Below are 18,516 nucleotides of genomic sequence, written 5' to 3'. Positions count from 1 at the left end.
TTCTAACAGGACGAAACACTTCGGCTGTATCTTTGTGAAAACTGATGAAACTGGAATAAAAAGAAAACTTTGAATAATATTGGTGTTGGATCAAATGTGACACAGTCTTTTTTTCCAGTTTCAAATGAATGTGTGGTGCACATATGCTTAGATTTTACACAATGGTATTTATTTATTTATTGGCAGTTTAATAGATCACACATACTACCAATTTAAGGTTGAATGAGATATTCAAATAAAGCAGGCTGTATTTGACCTGCTTCCAGGATTAAATTAGGTCCAAAATTGAATGATGCAGCATCCAGTAATTTAGTGTGCCCTTTTTCTGTGTGGAAACTGCAGATTGCCTGTGAATTGGTACAAGTCCTCTTCCACCTCCCCTTCCATCCATACGGTTGATAACAAGGTGACCTTTCTAATGTTCAGCAAAGCCATGCTCCTTCCAAAATAGCCCAATTAGGATGCCATTGACGTCTTTCAGTGTTACAGCCTAAAAAACATAAGGCCTCAGTACAATAGCGGTCGGACCGAACGCCTGACCAGCATAGCAGTGGTCTGACTCCAACCGCGGGGACTGAAAAGTTTTCCCTGCCGTATTACAATGCATACAGGCCAAACTGCCGACCATGGCGGTCTGAGCATTCTATGCATAGGCCGCAGTCGGTTGGAGTAGCCTTCACATGAGTTGAAGCGGTCAGAAAGGTTGCAGACAAAGACTCCAATGCCATCAGGGCTGTAGTACCACCGCCGAGCAGATTATGATTACACTGTTGTAATGGCAGTCCCTTGGCGGTTTCACGATGGTGCTAGACCTCCATGCTACTGTTACCACAAAGCACCACAACAGTGCACATTGTATGCAGAAAAATCTACACAGCTGGTGGCCATTTCTAAAGTGGACTCACCTACAAAACAAACTATAAAACACACCCCATCCCAGACAATGATCCTTTGCCACTGCACTGCAGCACAAAAATGTAAACCGCATTGTTGGTGAGTGAAGGCAGCCTTTTTCAAATAATCCCGTCACACACACATGCTCCACACACTTTTTTGCACTATTTTAAACATCATTCCTTGTTGTAAAGCCATTTTTATTTTCTTCACTGCCACTCACTTTATTTATTTAACAAGTCACATGCAAAAAATCCACGTTCTCTGACACCAAGTTGTCAGTGATGGTGGATGAAATCATTAGAGTAGAGCCACAAATGTTTGAAGCTCAAGTCCATTGGAAGAATGAAATGTGGGAGACGATAGTCAACAAAGTGAGTGCTGTAGGTACCACCCTGCACACAAAGGAGGACATCAGGAAGAGGTGGCACGGCCTAAGGACGAGGGTGGGGAACTTGGCTTCCAGGCACCACGTTGTGGCCCAGAAGACTGGCGGTGGTCCTCCTGGCCCACATCTATAACTCACACCCAGGCAGGGGAGAAGGTGCACGCCATCCTGCATTCTGAGGGCTTGACAGGAATACTTGCGGGTGAGGAGGTTGGTGAGTTTCACCACACCAACTGTCACAACATATCAATGTACTGTTTGCTGGTTGGTTGATTGCTTTATTTCGATATGCATATACCATAAAAGCATTTACACGAAAATATATAAAACAGCACATCGTAAGAAAGAGACTGTACATTAAAATCAACAAGTAAAAATAGCAATTGATCAGAATAAATAATTTAAAAAAGAATTAAATTGAAATGGACAGTCTTTTTAAGCGGATCAACCAGGCCCATTTTAAAAATTTGGATACGGCACAAACAATGGGAGGAGCTGTATCAGTTAATAAAATCCGTAGAGCCACCAAATACTGACGAGTACCCATCTCTCTACAAAGTGGTTTGAGCCAGTGGAATCTGGGGCGCACATAATCCGGGCATTCAAAGAGAAAGTGTGCCACAGTTTCGGGTCTGTCAGTACATAGGGCACAGTTGCGTGATACCTGCTTAGGCGTATTCCATCTGGAGAGGAGGTCGGCTAGGGGTAGAGTCCCTAGTCTGAATTTGATATAAAGAGCCCGATCCATGGGGATCGTAATAATGTCCAGGAAGGGTTCAAAGGCAACAACATCTTTTATTTTCAGATAAGCTGCGGTGGAATTGCAGTGACGCTGGTTGCTGATGAGCTTTGCAGAAACCCAGTCCCAATATAGTTTTTTCAGGGTCTCCTTCGGGGGAGCTGAGTGGGTGGACCAGCAAGAGCCCAATCCCAGGTCCCCAAGCAGGTGTTTAATGTCCCTGAGCCATTTGATCTTCTGCCAGCCATCTGAGTGCATTACCTCTGCCAGCCCGTCTGCATAAGATTTTAGTTCCGGGACCCTCCACAGGCGAGCCCACAGCAGAAGAGGCCGGAGGCGGGCCAGGTCCTTGATTGATTTCCAACCCGCGTCCAGGAGCACCGGAACTGTCGGGGTACTCATTGGAATGGCCAGGAGGTCCTTAATAAATTTATTCTCTGCCTTAGACAAAGACTCCATATTACCCAGACCCCATAACTCAGCTCCGTAAAGTGATGCGGATACTGCTCGAGCTTTGTAAATATCTATTATCGGAGCTACACAGTGTTTTGATGAATTGTTGTACTCCTTTAACAAGGCTCCCCCCACCCTTTTGTGGCCCACAGTCATTTTGTTGATGTGGGGAGACCAGCTCATAACATCACTCAAACGGATTCCCAAATAATCAAATTCTGACACTCTTTCAAGGGGAATAGAGTTCAGGATGGGGGGGCGGCCAAGTTTGCGGGGGGGGTGCATGATTAAGTACTTCGTTTTGTCCACATTTATGACAAGTCCTCTGTTTGCACAAAAATCCTGGAAGCGGTTCAGGAGCTTCTGGAGGCCTTGGGGGGTTTTCGAGATGAGGAGGGTGTCGTCGGCAAACAACAAAGTTGGAATCTTTACGCCACCCAATATGGGGGCGTCTGCTGGTTCTTCAAGCAGGTGCTCTACCACCCCATTTACTGTTTGCACACATCTTAGCTTTCGCTATGGTGTTTTTTAGCTACTTTTCCTATGCACAGTATCCAAAGTATCAGAGATGTGTGACTGCCCATTACAATCTGTAGCCCTGCACAGAAGATCACAAGTATCAGCCTCCATTATATCCCATATGTGGTAATGATGTCTGTAAGTGCATTACCATCAAATCATCATCCCAGGACCCATAATATGTGCAAATATCTAATAGGATGGCCCTGTGCAACTACATTTTGCAAACAGGTATGTAACACAAGCCAGTTTTGCTACTGTAGTCAAGTTGAAATTGAAACAACTACAACTTCCATGAGGCCCTGTTCCGTGAACACTTAATAGGAGACACCAATGTTTTTGTCCATTCTCACTTTTTAGCCATCTGTTTACTGAGGTTCACCTCACATGCAGTTAGCCATTGGTCAAGTGTGGGGAACGAGAGATTGAAACAATTATAACTACCACAAGGCCCTGTTGCTTGAACACTTAAAAGGAGGTACCAGTGTTGTTTGTCCATGCTCACTGTTCAGCCATGTGACTACTGAGGTTCACCTCCCATGCAGTTAGCCATTGGTCAAGTGTGCGGCATGGGAAGATGCATTGACTACAACTACCATGAGACCCTGTACCTCTAGCACAGACCAAGAGGCACCAGTGTTGTGTGCCCATACTTACTTGTCAGCTATGTCACCACTGATCTCCAGGTCATATGGACTGAGAACTTTACACCCAATGCTCTGCTCAGGTACATACCTGCCTACTCAGTCTGAACTTTCCCTGGTCTCCGTAACTGAAAAGAAGGCCATGAGTGACACCGTATCAAGGGCGTGAAATATCTGAGAAGCATGAAGGTAACTTAGCTGATTTGAAAGGGCTAATGATCCATTGACACTGCACATCACACATGATTACCAATGATAAATCTTCTACCAAGTTGTGTGTCTGCCTGTATTGTACAAACCTAGGATTTGAATTGTACTAATATACATGTATCTTCTACACTGTGTTGGGTTCAAGTATTTTGGAGATGGCATGTCCATCCCCATGTCAACATGAAGCATACCAGTACAGCAAATGACCAGGCCAATACCACTTCATAAAATGGATGTCTCCCAATGTCTTGCAAAGGAGTCAAACAAAAAAGGGATAGTTTGCATTGTTAAACTCCACTCCTTTTGTCCCTACCATTCCTGAACTCACTGTGTACCAAATGATGTGTACATACCACACTTGCAAAAATAACAATCTACTCTATGTCTAAACAGGTCAATTGGGCATAACATCAGGATAGTCAGAACATCACCTAGACTCCACCTCCACCCATGGATCAAACCTCCAGTGATGGAGAGTCTCCTGTTCACATGGAATATGGAGGGCCTACCTGGCACATCTGGTCAGCCTGGACCGATGACAATAGTGAGTCTCACTATACCCCAAATCACCCCTCCCTCCCCAGCTGCAACATCTCTGCTGACCTCTTCCCCAACAACTGGTGGACTTAGTATGGGCAACATCTCCTCCACCCCAGTCCAACTTCCCGAGGTGAGGATCAACAACCCTCTCACTGAAGATGGAGAACCCAGTGGGAAGGGGCAGGCTGGCCCAAGGAGACGGGTAAGTTGGGGCAGGGGTGGTGGAAGGGTAACTGTGGGCCCACACACTGAGGCCACTGGTGCCACAGGTGCCACTGATACCCAGGCTAACATCGCCCAAGTCCTGTGAGCCTATGAGGACCCCCAAGGAGTGATGGGCCGGGTAATTGAGGAACTCTGGGAGATGAAGCAGCTGCAGAGGTCCATAGAACAAAGGCTGGACACCCACAATGACAACATAGGCCAGCTTATAGGGGTGCTGAGGGACATTAACACCACACTCTGTAGCACTTTGTCTCCGCCACCTACCCCTTCCTGTAGTCCATCTACATCTGGCCCTTTTACATCTGGGGCAGCCACAGGAAGGGAGGGCCTGACAGAGGAGGACTCATCAGACTCCCCTGACCCTGCAGCAGCAGATGTCCCTCCCCAATATGGGCCAGGACCTCCAAGGAAAAATCCAGGAGGTTTGTTGGCAGGGCACCCAACACCGCCAGGTAAAAACGTCACACATGATGACCTCATTTGTGTGCAACATGTTCACTTTGTTAACTATTCCTTTACACTTTGCCATTTCTAATTGGAAGAGTATGTTGAACTTTGGACTTTAGACAATGTGGCTCCTACAACAATGGTTTCATCCACCAACACTGATCACTACACTCCTGTGTTTTCAGTTGTCACCATTTGTCTGTATATTTTTTTTCCTCACACTCTGCACTGCAATAAATTCACTTGTCCCAAAATCATTAGCTCATGCAGTGTAGTTCAAATCTAGGAAGATATGAAGTTATCCCCTTGTAAATTACCAAATGTAAGTAGAAGCTACTTGTGTAGGTATGGACATGTGGAATGTCAACAATGTGCAGCTGAGTATCACAACCATGTCATCCCAACATAGACATACAAATTTAAGGTCTCATTATATCTTTACTCCATAGTTCAATCATAGGCTGACATAATGTCATAAATAAAGCTAAATAAAACATCACTGGGAAGTGATCTGTGTCAGTAACCACTAATGTCATGTGTAGACCTCAACAACATGATCAGAGGGGATACATCTGACAATGCTAAATAGAACCGGCAAATAACAAGTGGTTCATGAAATCAGCTGGAGCCATATCAACAACCTCACAAAAAGAATCCCAAATCATTAAGAACAAAAAATCAAAACATGGCAGTACTACAGTTTCTGAGCACAGGGTCATTCCAATCCAGTGTTGCTGCATCTGGTAGAATGTCACAAACACTACATTGGTGTGCCACAAGCACTGTGACATACAATGATGAGACACATCAACAGGTACATACAGTTCATACACATTGAGGTATTAGTCAATGTGAAGGGAGACTAGCAAGATTTGGCCCAACAACAACATTGTATTGAAGAACATGATGGCACACATATTGCAAAAGTACCACACACGACAGGGAACAAGTCCAATGGATTCTTAGCAACTTCCATCTTATTGCTGTGCAATCTGACTTGGTACCGTAGTAGTACACTAAAAGTCTGTGCTAGATATTCCTAGGAATAATCCATTTCCACTTCGTACTTCAAAACAGCATCATATACCAGCTAATATCACAATTCTAAATGTCCAAATTAAGATGACATGGTGAAGGTACCTACAACAGATCAATACAAAGAGATTAGTTAGGAAGCCATACACATAACACCAATCACAGTCAACTTCTGGAGTACACAGTACATGGGTAAATGTCACCTACACAAAGCAACATTAACAGTGTGTGCATGTGTCAAGACCTTCCTCCACTAACAGCTGTGCACAGAGTTCCCCACAGCTGTACATAGCTAACATGTATTAAAGAAAATCCTCCTCATAACATTGCAGAACAGTCACTGTAACATTCAAAGTCATGACATGTCATAGCATACTTACACTCATGAGAAGAAGTTGTTGATGTGCTCTTGATGCATGTCAAATCCTTCCTCTTCACCACTATCATCATCATTAGACATTTCAGGATCCTCACACGGTGGCTCCTGCTGGTCTCTTTCCTCTGCAATGAAAGGGATATTCTATCACATTGCGAGGCCGAGGAGCATGCAGCAGGCTACAATTATCTGACACACTATCCCGGAAAGTAGAAGAGGGCTCCCCCAGTCCTGTCCAGACTTTTGAATCTGGCCTTTAGGAGCCCAAAAGCACGCTCCACTGGTCGCTGTGTTTTTCCATGGGCCTCCTTGAAGCAGACTCCCCTAGCATTGTCAGAATCCTCAGCGGTGTCAACAACCATGGGCGGTTGGGATACCCTAAGTCTCCTAGATGGAAGACAGACAAATGTGCAATAATGAGTTACACACTTTCAGAAGATATGACCTGACATCACACACACAAAGGTAAGACACATCATACTCACCAACAATCCAGGCCCTCTCCTGAAGAAGTTGTGACATCTACTGGGGGGTGGTGCTGTTCCGCAATACAATGGAAAAATGGGCAGATCCTGGTTATCTGGCACAGATGTGTGAGATGTATAAATCTGGCAAACAAACCACTTGCACAATGATAGAATGGAAGTGATCCTGTCCCTATAAACCTGTTTTCTGACTTTCGGTGCTACTAAGGCATTATGTGTGCCTTCAATAGCTGCAACAACATGTGGGGTGCAACCAAATCCACAGCAGCCACCCTTCATACTGGCCAAATCTTCACATCTCGGGTACTAGATATAGCTGTCCATGTGTGCCATCACTGCTGAAAGCACATCACATAGTACACCACTGAACAAAGGTTGAAGCATTTCACCAGATATAGCTACAGTGTACTGAAAGGAACCTGTGCCCATGAAATGTAGTGCTGCCATGAGTTTCATCGTTGGACGTAAACAATGCTCCAACTGGTCACGTAAATCTTCTATTGTCTGCCCATTAAGATTACATTTCATAATGACATCTCTTTCTACCATAGTTTGAAGGTTTGGAAATGGCCAGTATACAGGATGCTGTCATCTCCTCCCTCTGCCAGGGGACCTATGTGTGGAGCATATAGACATAAGGATATTGGTTATAGTATCGACACTAACATTTACCAAGACACCCAAAAGTCATTTGACCACACATACCAGCATATGTTAGCAGTTCATATCAAGTTACATCATGATTGCATAAGATACAATTGCATACATATGAACATTTGGAATGCAGAAAGACAAAGAGATGTAGGACAATGATATGGCAGAGAGATTTGCCCCATTGTCCACTGTTGGAGGAGAGGCATATCCAAGTGGAAGACAGATTAAAGTGAGACGTTGATTGTCCTGAGAATTACGGGTCACCCGCATTAATCAGATTGATTGGCATTATTGACATTTCCATCTAACATCCCCAATCTGAACTCCACATGTGTCTGTACCAGCACTGTGCTCATCATATAAACTTACATTGTATGATGGACACTGTCAAGTTGTGGCGTCAGCATTGCACACATTACTACTTCACCGACGGTGTACACTACATAATAGTACTGTGTTTAGGCACCGTAATGACCTACACTGACATTTTAGGATTGTTATCGGCAGTGGAATGGTGTCATACTTCAGGTGACATGTTCCAACATATTTGTAGTGGTGGAGATGCACTTAGTAGATCATTTGTTAATGTGGCGTTATACACAAACACGGCGGATGACTGACCTCACTGATGGAACATGCACAATTGCCCACTCCTAGCGCAAGTCAAGCACACAGTAGGCGGCTTCATCCACGGCAGTTACAGCCATAGGCTAATGTTGGATAATGTGACCGTTGCGGACCAAAGGCTGTGTCCGTATACACAGAAGACCGCCTGTGTGGAGTACGTTTAAGAAGCAGTTTGAAAATCAATTCACTTGCCCCCAGACACTGCTGCATACACTATTGCCTCAATTGTAGCTGCTGTTTGCCACCTATGGAAGCAGTCACAGCCCATTGTACAGGGAGCAGGAAACCTGCCTTCACTCCAGTGAAGGTGGAGATCCTGGTCACCCTCACTACCATCTATCCCCAGATCTAAGGCTCACCAGAGGAGCAGGTGACCACTAATCTGTCTGCACTCTGCAACAATCATACTATCCAATCTCAAAGGCCACAACGTGCCTCTGAGTCCCAGACCGACATCAGAGTTATGTATCTCAGCTAGTGTGGGCCCTACATAGGACAATTATGTCATACTTCATGCAGCACTGTACCTTGTGGACTTCACATCACCATATTGATGTGTAATCAGTCCTATATCCTAGGATAGCCCATACTTCATGCGCAAAAGCTTATATTAGCAGGAGCACTCTATAGGCAGCTTCAACTTGTTTTGCGGTTTTAACAATTTCTACAACAATACCAAATAACATAGAATCTGAAAATATCTTCCTAACACAGACTCCCAGGGCAATTATATCAACCCCTGAACCCTGACAGAAATCAAAACATTGTCTTGATAAAGGTGGATAGAACTTTGAAATACCACCGAAACGCGTCGACTCTATACCAAGTATAATTCATGATCTCAACATCTTTTGCTGATAGACAAAATTATGGTGTACATAGCTTAGATGTTTACAAACGGGTCCGAATATACAATCAGTATTCCATTATTCTATGTCTTACAGTCCTTTCTGTCTTTTGTGTTTCAATCTTGCTGGCCAATATTGATTGTAAAAACTTTTTTATGGTTTTAATTGTGTGGAGTGGGATCCTTCTGGTCCACTCTTCGTTTTAAAAAAAACTTTTTGTATTCTCAATAAATTGTAAGAATTCTTGACTTAATTTGTAATTTGTAATTATTTTCTCTTGACCCTTTGGCTCACTTCATCTATCCACACCCAAGGGAACATCCTGTTTTACTGGCTAACACATGTTTGGCCTTACACCCTAACTTTTGTATGTGTCCTGTAAGTAGCATTTGAGGATGATGTAAGATATGTGTGCAGTCCCACATATCACTCAGCACACATGAGGCCTTACCAAAATGTTGTTTAGGAGCTATCACACCTCACACACTCCTTCAGAGTGACCCACAATCGTCTTGACATGTATAAGATGGCCAAACGATGTACTGTTAGGTATGGAAAATGTGGGAATGTGATGTTCAAGTGATAACAGTATGCTCACCCTGCAGAGAGCAAACATTGACAATGAGTTGTACCCAGTATGGTCCATGGCCCAGGCTGTAGCAGAGTTAATGTGGTTATGGAACTGATGCACAGTACTCTCCCTGTAAATCTGCTGATCTTCAGATGTGGCCTACATTAGTGTAACAGGATCATGAGTTGGCCTAAATGCACCTAGTATTACTACATTTGGTGTTGGGCATGATGGGACACCCTGACCCAAGACTACTTTCCATGGTCCGATATTGTCACAGTGTGTCATTGTCTTAGGGCAGGACCCTTACTCCAACATGTCTTGGATTTTACTGTCATATGAGTGATGCTAGCATTGTACAGGAACATTGTTCATGTGAAACATTTACACTGCGGATACTTGGTTACATCTGCTGTGTAGTTTAGAAGTGCATCACCAGACGTGTGAGAATGACCAATCATGCAGTATGTAGAATAGTATATTGATGTTGTCCCCAATATACTACCAAATATGGCATATGGTGCGTCCTGTGATGGCAGGACTTCCCACACAAACACATTCAGACATAGTACGATGTCTACATGAGTAAATCACATTTCCATTGTTCCTCAAAGTAGGAGCTCTCAGTGACACACATGCCAGCCCTTTCATTGTGACCCAAATCTTAGAATTTTGTAAACGCAATGGTATCAGTGATGTCTCGGACTGTATGAATCAAGTAATTTGTCTAGACTGATCATGTGTCTGTCCAGTGATGCACTATTTCTGTACCCGTCAGGAGGACACAATGGTAAATCATTCAGAGTATATGTATTGTGGCCCGGAGCTACAATATATCAGTGGGCTGCCCTAGTCAACATAGGCATGATCAGGATTGAGGTTAGTGCTCAGATTACTTCAACAGTGTGTAGTAATGTTTTTGTAGTGCTCAGCATGTGTGTATTACACATGTAGATTGTGGACTATTAATCAATGGCTATGCTAGCTGTCTACAGCCTCTGTGTCACCCTAGCAGATAACTAGGGGTGGGCGGAATTTGCGTAATCGCGTTACGCAAATCTCCGCGAAATGGTAAAAAGTCTCCGCAAACACGTAGAAATTCTGCGAACACGTGGAATTGCTTGTTCGCAATGCTTTTTTCCTGTTCGCATTTGCTGTTTGCGTGTTCGGGGGGAAATATCTCGGGAACACGCATTTTGAGAACGCGAACAAGCAAAAAATTTTGCGAAGTCGCAGAATGCCGAATTTGGGCAATTTCACGTTCTCCGCGGAACGCGAAATTACCCAAATTCCACATATTCCGCAAGCGGAACGGAATTTACCACCCAGGCCTACAGATAACCTATATTTTCCATGTCTACTCAGTCTCTTCATCTATTGCATCTGTACAGATCAACGCCCATCAGATTGGGTTCATGTTGAAAGCTATCATTCAGAAGATGTGGACCCTGGGTTTGCTCATTGTCAAAGTATTCGCTGCAGGAAAAGGTTGGAGGACATGAGACGCTGGACCTGGAAGATCGTCGAGGCCCAGCTGGGGATGTCCTCCCAAGGAAGAAGGGGTACATGCTGGACCCTTACCCCTCCTAATGACCCACATACTGGTGGTGGCCTACCCGGATCTTGATGCCCAGATTTTTGACAGTGCTTAGAATGGAAGGGGGAGGTGATATATCGGAAGGCCACCACAGTTTCCACTCAGCCACGGGTGGGGAGTCAAAGAAGATGACCTCATATTTCTCAGGATTACATTTAAGGTGGATCAACCTCAATCGAGAAAACACCTTTGAAAGACATAGGTTAATCTTTTCACCTTGAAGGTGACTCATGTCCCACGCAATGTGAGAGTAGCTGCATGTTTAGGCCTTGTAGTAGGTACATGGTGAAAATCGTAGACTATTGTCCATGTGACCAGGAACTGAGCAGGGTCCAGTCAAATGTCAGTTTCCAGATTTGAGCTGCCACATGGCTGCCTAATGTCATAGATAACCTACATTATCTTTTGATGTCATCACTAATCTATTTTCTCATCTTTTTTATTTCTAATATCAGCACCCAAGGGCAAGAGGGCATCTTCCTAGGTAATTGAAGGAGGGACTGCCACCACCAGTACCACGGCAAGTGAAACCAGCACCACAGCCTAAAGGTTTTGCTAGCCCCAGTATGTCCTGTTATTATTGATTTGCCTAACTTTCACTTCACCCCACTATTAGAATAATTTTAATTTTGCCTTGTTTATTTTTATACTGTGTAGTTTTATTTCAAATCCTCTATCCACTGTTTGTTAAGTTCTTGTTATCTCTGCATTATCATATTTTTCTTAAATAACATTGTCTCTGTAGCTGACTTCCTCCTATTTGTACTAGTCTGTAGCTTTTTTTCTGCTCTGTTAGCAAGCATTTCCTGTCCCCTTATATATCTTGTTGTACTGTAAGACTAAAAGAACATATTTTTGGTACTCTACAATAAAGACTTCATGCCTAAATTGGCTAGTATATTTATCCCTGTGCATGTTTGTTGAGAAGGGTTTCTTTTTCTTGCTCATGGTCAATCAGTTAAAACCAGAGAGTAGTCATGGTCATGGTAGACCTCCCCAATAGTGTACTATAATTCATTTGTACTCTAGCGGTTTCCATGGCTTCTTTGACCATTATTCCACCCCTTCATTGTGCTTCAATTACACAGTTATAATCGCTCTACCTCTCCATCATAAAAAGTTTTTGGTTGGCTTACTACCTGGCTTTTCCAACATTGTCAACCAATGGCAACAAACCACGCAAAGTCACAAAGTGATAGATTTGATAGAAGATATTGTCATTATCTCCGAAGAGCATTGTTGTCTCACTATATTGCACTGATACCTCTTTATCCTTGCATTACGCATTTTAAAGATCTGTTGATTTCTTATATATAGGATAGATTTTTATGTGAACCTTTCTGATTTGTTCATTCAAAAATTAAATAAAGGATTGCATTGAATTGATAAAAGATACTGCTAACCGAACTGTAGCGAGGTTTTGCGGTTGTATTTTGAAAAAAAAATATGCTAATAAGGAGAGGCGTATCTGGCATGTGTAAATGTGTAATTCTTTTTCTATCCACACAGACCGCCAGCGGCAGTACCAGTGCGCCAGAAGTAGAAGGGCAGTTGAAGGGAGAGCCCTATTGGCAGCAGGGACGGTTGGTGGTAAGTCACATTGCATGCTTATTGACAAATTAAGTATATTCACTGTATTTGTTAAATGAGGCAGATATCCCACTCATCATCATGCATCACCTCCCTGACCATGGAATTTCGCCACCCAGTCAATGACCTAACTGCAGTATGTTTCAATTCGACACTGCAGTGTTGGCAGTGCAATGCTCCTCAGTTACAGGGGCATTTATGAAGTTTTCAATCATTACAATCTAAAAACAGGGTGTGTTTCTCAGTGCCCACTCAGTCACCTCCTACTAGTATGTTACTCCGGTATTCTTTTCAAAATTTCTTCCCCAGCCTACAAAAAAAGTTTTGAAAAATCCATTCTTAGCACGTGCCACATGTTTCTGGCTATGTATATATATATATTTCATAGCTTCCATAACAAATTTACGGTTACCCCTGTGCAAATGTTTCCCTTTCATCAGTCATCAACTACAGTGACTGACTAAGCCAAAGTTTAGCACAGATCAGCGACACCCCACTATTCTATAGCAAAATCTCTACCTATCCTAATCTCTCTAACTTTCTCAGCAGTAGTGTAAGTTTCCTTACTGCCAAGCGAAGGTATATGTTGATAATAAATTGTGGTGGAGAAAGAGGCCAGGGAGTAAAGTGGGACTAAGTGCCTGATGTATATTTTGGCCAATAGGATACTCTGCGACAAATGAGCCAAATAAAAGCTTTCCTGTTCCTTTCTTTGCACTGTAGTCCATCATTTTCGCCACTGTCTACTTACGGCAGACAGGATATCCACGCTTTATATCTGACATGTGTGACATATTATTGGTATTCATCTGACGCTTTACAGTCAGGGTAGAATTGAAAGGCAGGTAGAGATAAGCAGGTCCATTGGAATTAAAGTTTGTGGAGTTTTCGGCACTCTGCACTCTGCGGAGCTCGTGGTGTGCAGAAAACTCTGCCTAGCGATGTGCAGCAGAGTTTTTCCCCGCTCGCAATCGTGAATAGTAAGTTCACGAACAGTAAGTTTCCGAATGCGGGCTGCCGCTCGGGTAGAATTTCTACCCGAGCGGCAGTATTACCAGCACAAACTGCAGTTCACACTGCACTCTGCCACTTCGGGGAGTTCCGGATAGCAACACCCGCGAACTATGCCCAGGCCTAGTAATTATTTTTGTTATACATTTTTTACACACAAAGTGTTAGTTTAGTTTTTTTACCAGGAAATCCTTTAAAAGAAAAAAATGACAGTTTTAATCTGGAGGTATAGTGTGCTGTCGTAATGGCTTAGAGCCAGTCATTGCTTCTTTTAAGTGAGGCATGTGTGCAGAAACTATGTGACTAATCACATAAAAAATTCCAATGGCCCTAGGGGCCCACAATAAATTGTTACTGTGCGACCAGACACTATATAAACAATTGTCTGCACAAAGCATTTTCTACAATTTGTCTATTTTCTTTCTTGATATAGCTGCTCCTCCTGGTCTACCATCTCGGCTGGAGATAGCAGCCGGGCTGCGACAGATCCATGTTTATTATTGCTGGATCTGGAGGAGAAAGAGGCATCTGCCATCACTGCCCTTGGCCCCAGTTCCTCCCACCAGCTGTCAGCACCTCAATCATTGCCACAACTTCAGCAAGGATTCCTGCTGCTGGGAACCTCTTCCTGATCTACCACTGCTGCTCCCCTCCTACCCAGACCACTTACAATGCTATGTGGTTCACAAGCTGGCACAGTTTGCCAGGAGGTGACAAGACTTAGCTCCAGAGTTATGCCTTTTTTATTTTTCTGCTTTGGTGGGAGGGACTTTTATTGTGGGTGGTACGGGTGGGAATTTGGAAGGGAAAGTCTGACTCTTTGACATAGACATACTTTCTTTTGGACATTAAAGTAAAATTATTTTACTCTATGCCTCAAATCTATTTTTGGTGTTTTACTTTGCACTGCTGCCTTGTAGCACAAGCAGTTTGTTTTTATATCTGCTTAAAAAGTGAAAGCAAGTTAGTTGTACACTTATACTACTACTCTGACCATTGCAGGGTAGCGCCATTGCCAATATATTGCTTACAACAACATAGATAAGCAACATCTTCAGTAGAAGTTAGTTACTAACTGAACTAGTTCCCTTCACTCCATAGTTCTCTTAACTAAATTGATGAAGCAATGGCTGCTACTTCTCTCAATTTTCTTACTGCAGGGTATCTCGAGATGCCTTCTTAATGGTTGTGGTAGTAGTAGCAGGCTAGCATGCTAACAGGGAAGGCATCACAAGAGAGGTCCCATTCCCAGATAGGTCAACTCCAACTGTAGGATTAATCAAAGGGTTATCTATCACAGGCAACTACAGTGAAAGAAAACACTGAGTTAGTGATTTAATATATTCATATCATACATTTAAAAAGACTGAAAATAATACCACAGTGACACAACAAGAAGATCTGATATTATAACAAAAACCAGCAATGGCAACTTCAGAGCAAGGGAGATCTAGATTTTTTTTTCAAACTAAACTCATGAAATCCTCGAGTCAGGAGAAATGGACTCGGAGTCAAGAGTGAACAAGGTTAAGCGTTTATGCAACACAAGGCCTGAATTATGATGTTGATAAAGGATGTTGTTCTACATTAAAGCTATGGACCCCTCTTATGCGTGGGTGGGTAAGTTGGGCTAGTGTGGGTATTGCTCAGGTAATAGAATATGCCACAGTGAGTTGGTGTAGCTTTCACAACAACCACCCCATCAAGTGTGTGATCCTTTTATGGTGTAAAATAACTCACAGCTCAATAAAGAACACAGCCCAGGGGAAGTAGATTGGGGGCTGGATGAATGAATAGGAAAGGGAATTTGGAGAAAGACGTGACAAAGACAAACACTAAACAACAATATTCATCAGAGCCATGAACAGCACATCAGCTTCAATCTGTTGTGGAAGGACATGAAGGAATGAGTATGACACAGTTCAGTCAAATGTATTGCAAGCAGTCCTTCAGCCCCAGAGACCCGAGCTATTGTTTTATAACTAAAATGTCTGTCAATATGCTTTGAAATATAGTAAATACAAATTATGGATGCATGAAGTGAACCCAAACAATTCTACAAATTAAGATTGTTAAAAGACAAAGGATAATGTATTGCCAAAAATGGGCAGTGCATCTGCATTCTTCTCGGAATGTCCGTCACTGTTGGGTGCCTGGTTTAACCGGTCTGGTAAGGTGAGCATGAGTCTTATGGAGCTTTCCCCTTTTGTACAGGAGAAGACTAAACCCTGCAGATTGTAAAACAGAAATTATATTGTTGAGTCAAGGAGAAGGAAAGAAGGTAAGTTTCATGAGGAATATACCCAGATAAAGAGGAAGAGCATGAGCATAGGCTACTGCAATCATTCAATTTATAACTCATGAGCAATTAATTAACTGAGAAGTGAGAGCAGTTTTACAACCAATCATGGACAAGTAGCTGATTGTATCAGGCTGTTTAATCTCACAACTGCCATCATAAAATTTAGCCAAGTAAATGCATCATGTAATTGCGGGGAATCACTTGTCTGACTTCAGTTACAACAACAGGCCTCAACCACAACCACATAATGGAAGGAGTTTCATATTTGAGCCAGAACACATACTAAGCAGCATCTCCTAAATCAATGTTCCTCTCTCAAATCCACAGACCTAAATCGGCCTCTTAGAGTCATCATCATGCTGGTTTCCCTAAAGTCAATAACATCCTTCTTCTGGCTGTTGAGGTAGTCCCACCCTGAGTCCTTCCATCATTGTGACCTGAATCGATCCAACTCCGCCCTGACCCAAATGAGCGAGATCAATCTGCAGTTCACTGCTGTTGATGAATACCGCCTTAGGGTACCGAATGTATGCCGCGCTGTTTGAGATCTTTTCACTGCACTAACTTGTCATTGCAGGGGGCATGAGTTAGGTGCTCGCACTGCTGTGTAATTGTTTATTTTTAATTCTATCAGTGTACTGCTTTCACGAAGACTGGCACTGCTGTAAGAGAGCAGGGGGCACGATTCAGGTGCTTGCACTGTACTTAGTTTTAATCTCACGTTATTCTCATTTACCTTTTAATTGCAAACTGTGTCCGCCTCACACTCCCCGTTCCACCCCGAGCCTAGCTCGTTGTTTGTGGAGGGAGTTCTTTCTATCACTTTGCTAGTTTGTCCTACACTTCCGGCGGAAGGGGGGGAGCGGTCTAGTTGACATACCGCCGACTCCCTTTATAACGCAGTTCTGAGCCCGTGGAGCGGACCTACCGCCTGAGGGTACGAGTGTATGCCGCGCTGTTTGAGATCTTTCACTGCGCTAACTTGTCATTGCAGGGGGCAGGAGTTAGGTGCTCGCACTGCTGTGTAATTGTTTATTTTTAATTCTATCAGTGTACTGCTTTCACAAAGACTGGCGCTGCTGTGAGAGAGCAGGGGGCACGATTCAGGTGCTTGCACTGTACTTAGTTTTAATATCACGTTATTCTCATTTACCTTTTAATTGCAAACTTTGTCCACCTCACACTCCCCGTTCCACCCCGAGCCTAGCTCGTTGTTTGTGGAGGGAGTTCTTTCTATCACTTTGCTCGTTTTTCCTTCACTTCCGGCGGAAGGGGGGAGCCGTCTAGTTGACATACCGCCGACTCCCTTTATAACGCAGGACTGAGCCCGTGGAGCCGACCTACCACCTGAGGGTACGAGTGTATGCAGCGCTATTTGAGATCTTTTCACTGCGCTAACTTGTCATTTCAGGGGGCACGAGTTAGGTGCTCGCACTGCTGTGTAATTGTTTATTTTTAATTCTATTAGTGTACTGCTTTCACGAAGACTGGCGCTGCTGTGAGAGAGCAGGGGGCACGATTCAGGTGCTTACACTGTACTTAGTTTTAATCTCATGTTATTCTCATTTACCTTTTAATTGCAAACTGTGTCCGCCTCACACTCCCCGTTCCACCCCAAGCCTAGCTCGTTGTTTGTGGAGGGAGTTCTTTCTATCTCTTTGCTCGTTTTTCCTACACTTCCGGCGGAAGGGGGGAGCGGGCTAGTTGACATACCGCCGACTCCCTTTATAGCGCAGGACTGAGCCCGTGGAGCGGACCTACCACCTGAGGGTACGAGTGTATGCCGCGCTGTTTGAGATCTTTTCACTGCGCTAACTTGTCATTGCAAGGGGCACGAGTTAGGTGCTTGCACTGCTGTGTAATTGTTTATTTTTAATTCTATCAGTGAACTGCTTTCACGAAGACTGGCGCTGCTGTGAGAGAGCAGGGGGCACGATTCAGGTGCTTGCACTGTACTTAGTTTTAATCTTACGTTATTCTCATTTACCTTTTAAATTGCAAACTGTGTCCGCCTCACACTCCCCGTTCCACCCCGAGCCTAGCTCGTTGTTTGTGGAGGGAGGTCTTTCTATCACTTTGCTCGTTTTTCCTACACTTCCGGCGGAAGGGGGAAGCGGTCTAGTTGACATACCGCCGACTCCCTTTATAACCGATGTGTTGGATGACGCGCAGAGGACGCGCTGATGGCGCGCCGAAGTCGCGCCAAAGTCCAGCCCGTCTACGCCCGTCCGCGACTGGACAGGGCCAGGGGTCAGCCCCCCTGCTGCTACAACCACCAAAAACACCCGCGTATATTCCAGAGATGCCCTTCTCAATCTCAGGTCCACACAATGCTCACAAACTACGCCCTTTAGCTGTCAC

Source organism: Lissotriton helveticus, chromosome 12 (assembly GCF_964261635.1).
Source record: "Lissotriton helveticus chromosome 12, aLisHel1.1, whole genome shotgun sequence".
Taxonomy (NCBI): Eukaryota; Metazoa; Chordata; class Amphibia; order Caudata; family Salamandridae; genus Lissotriton; species Lissotriton helveticus.
Note: the sequence above shows the minus strand (reverse complement) of the source record.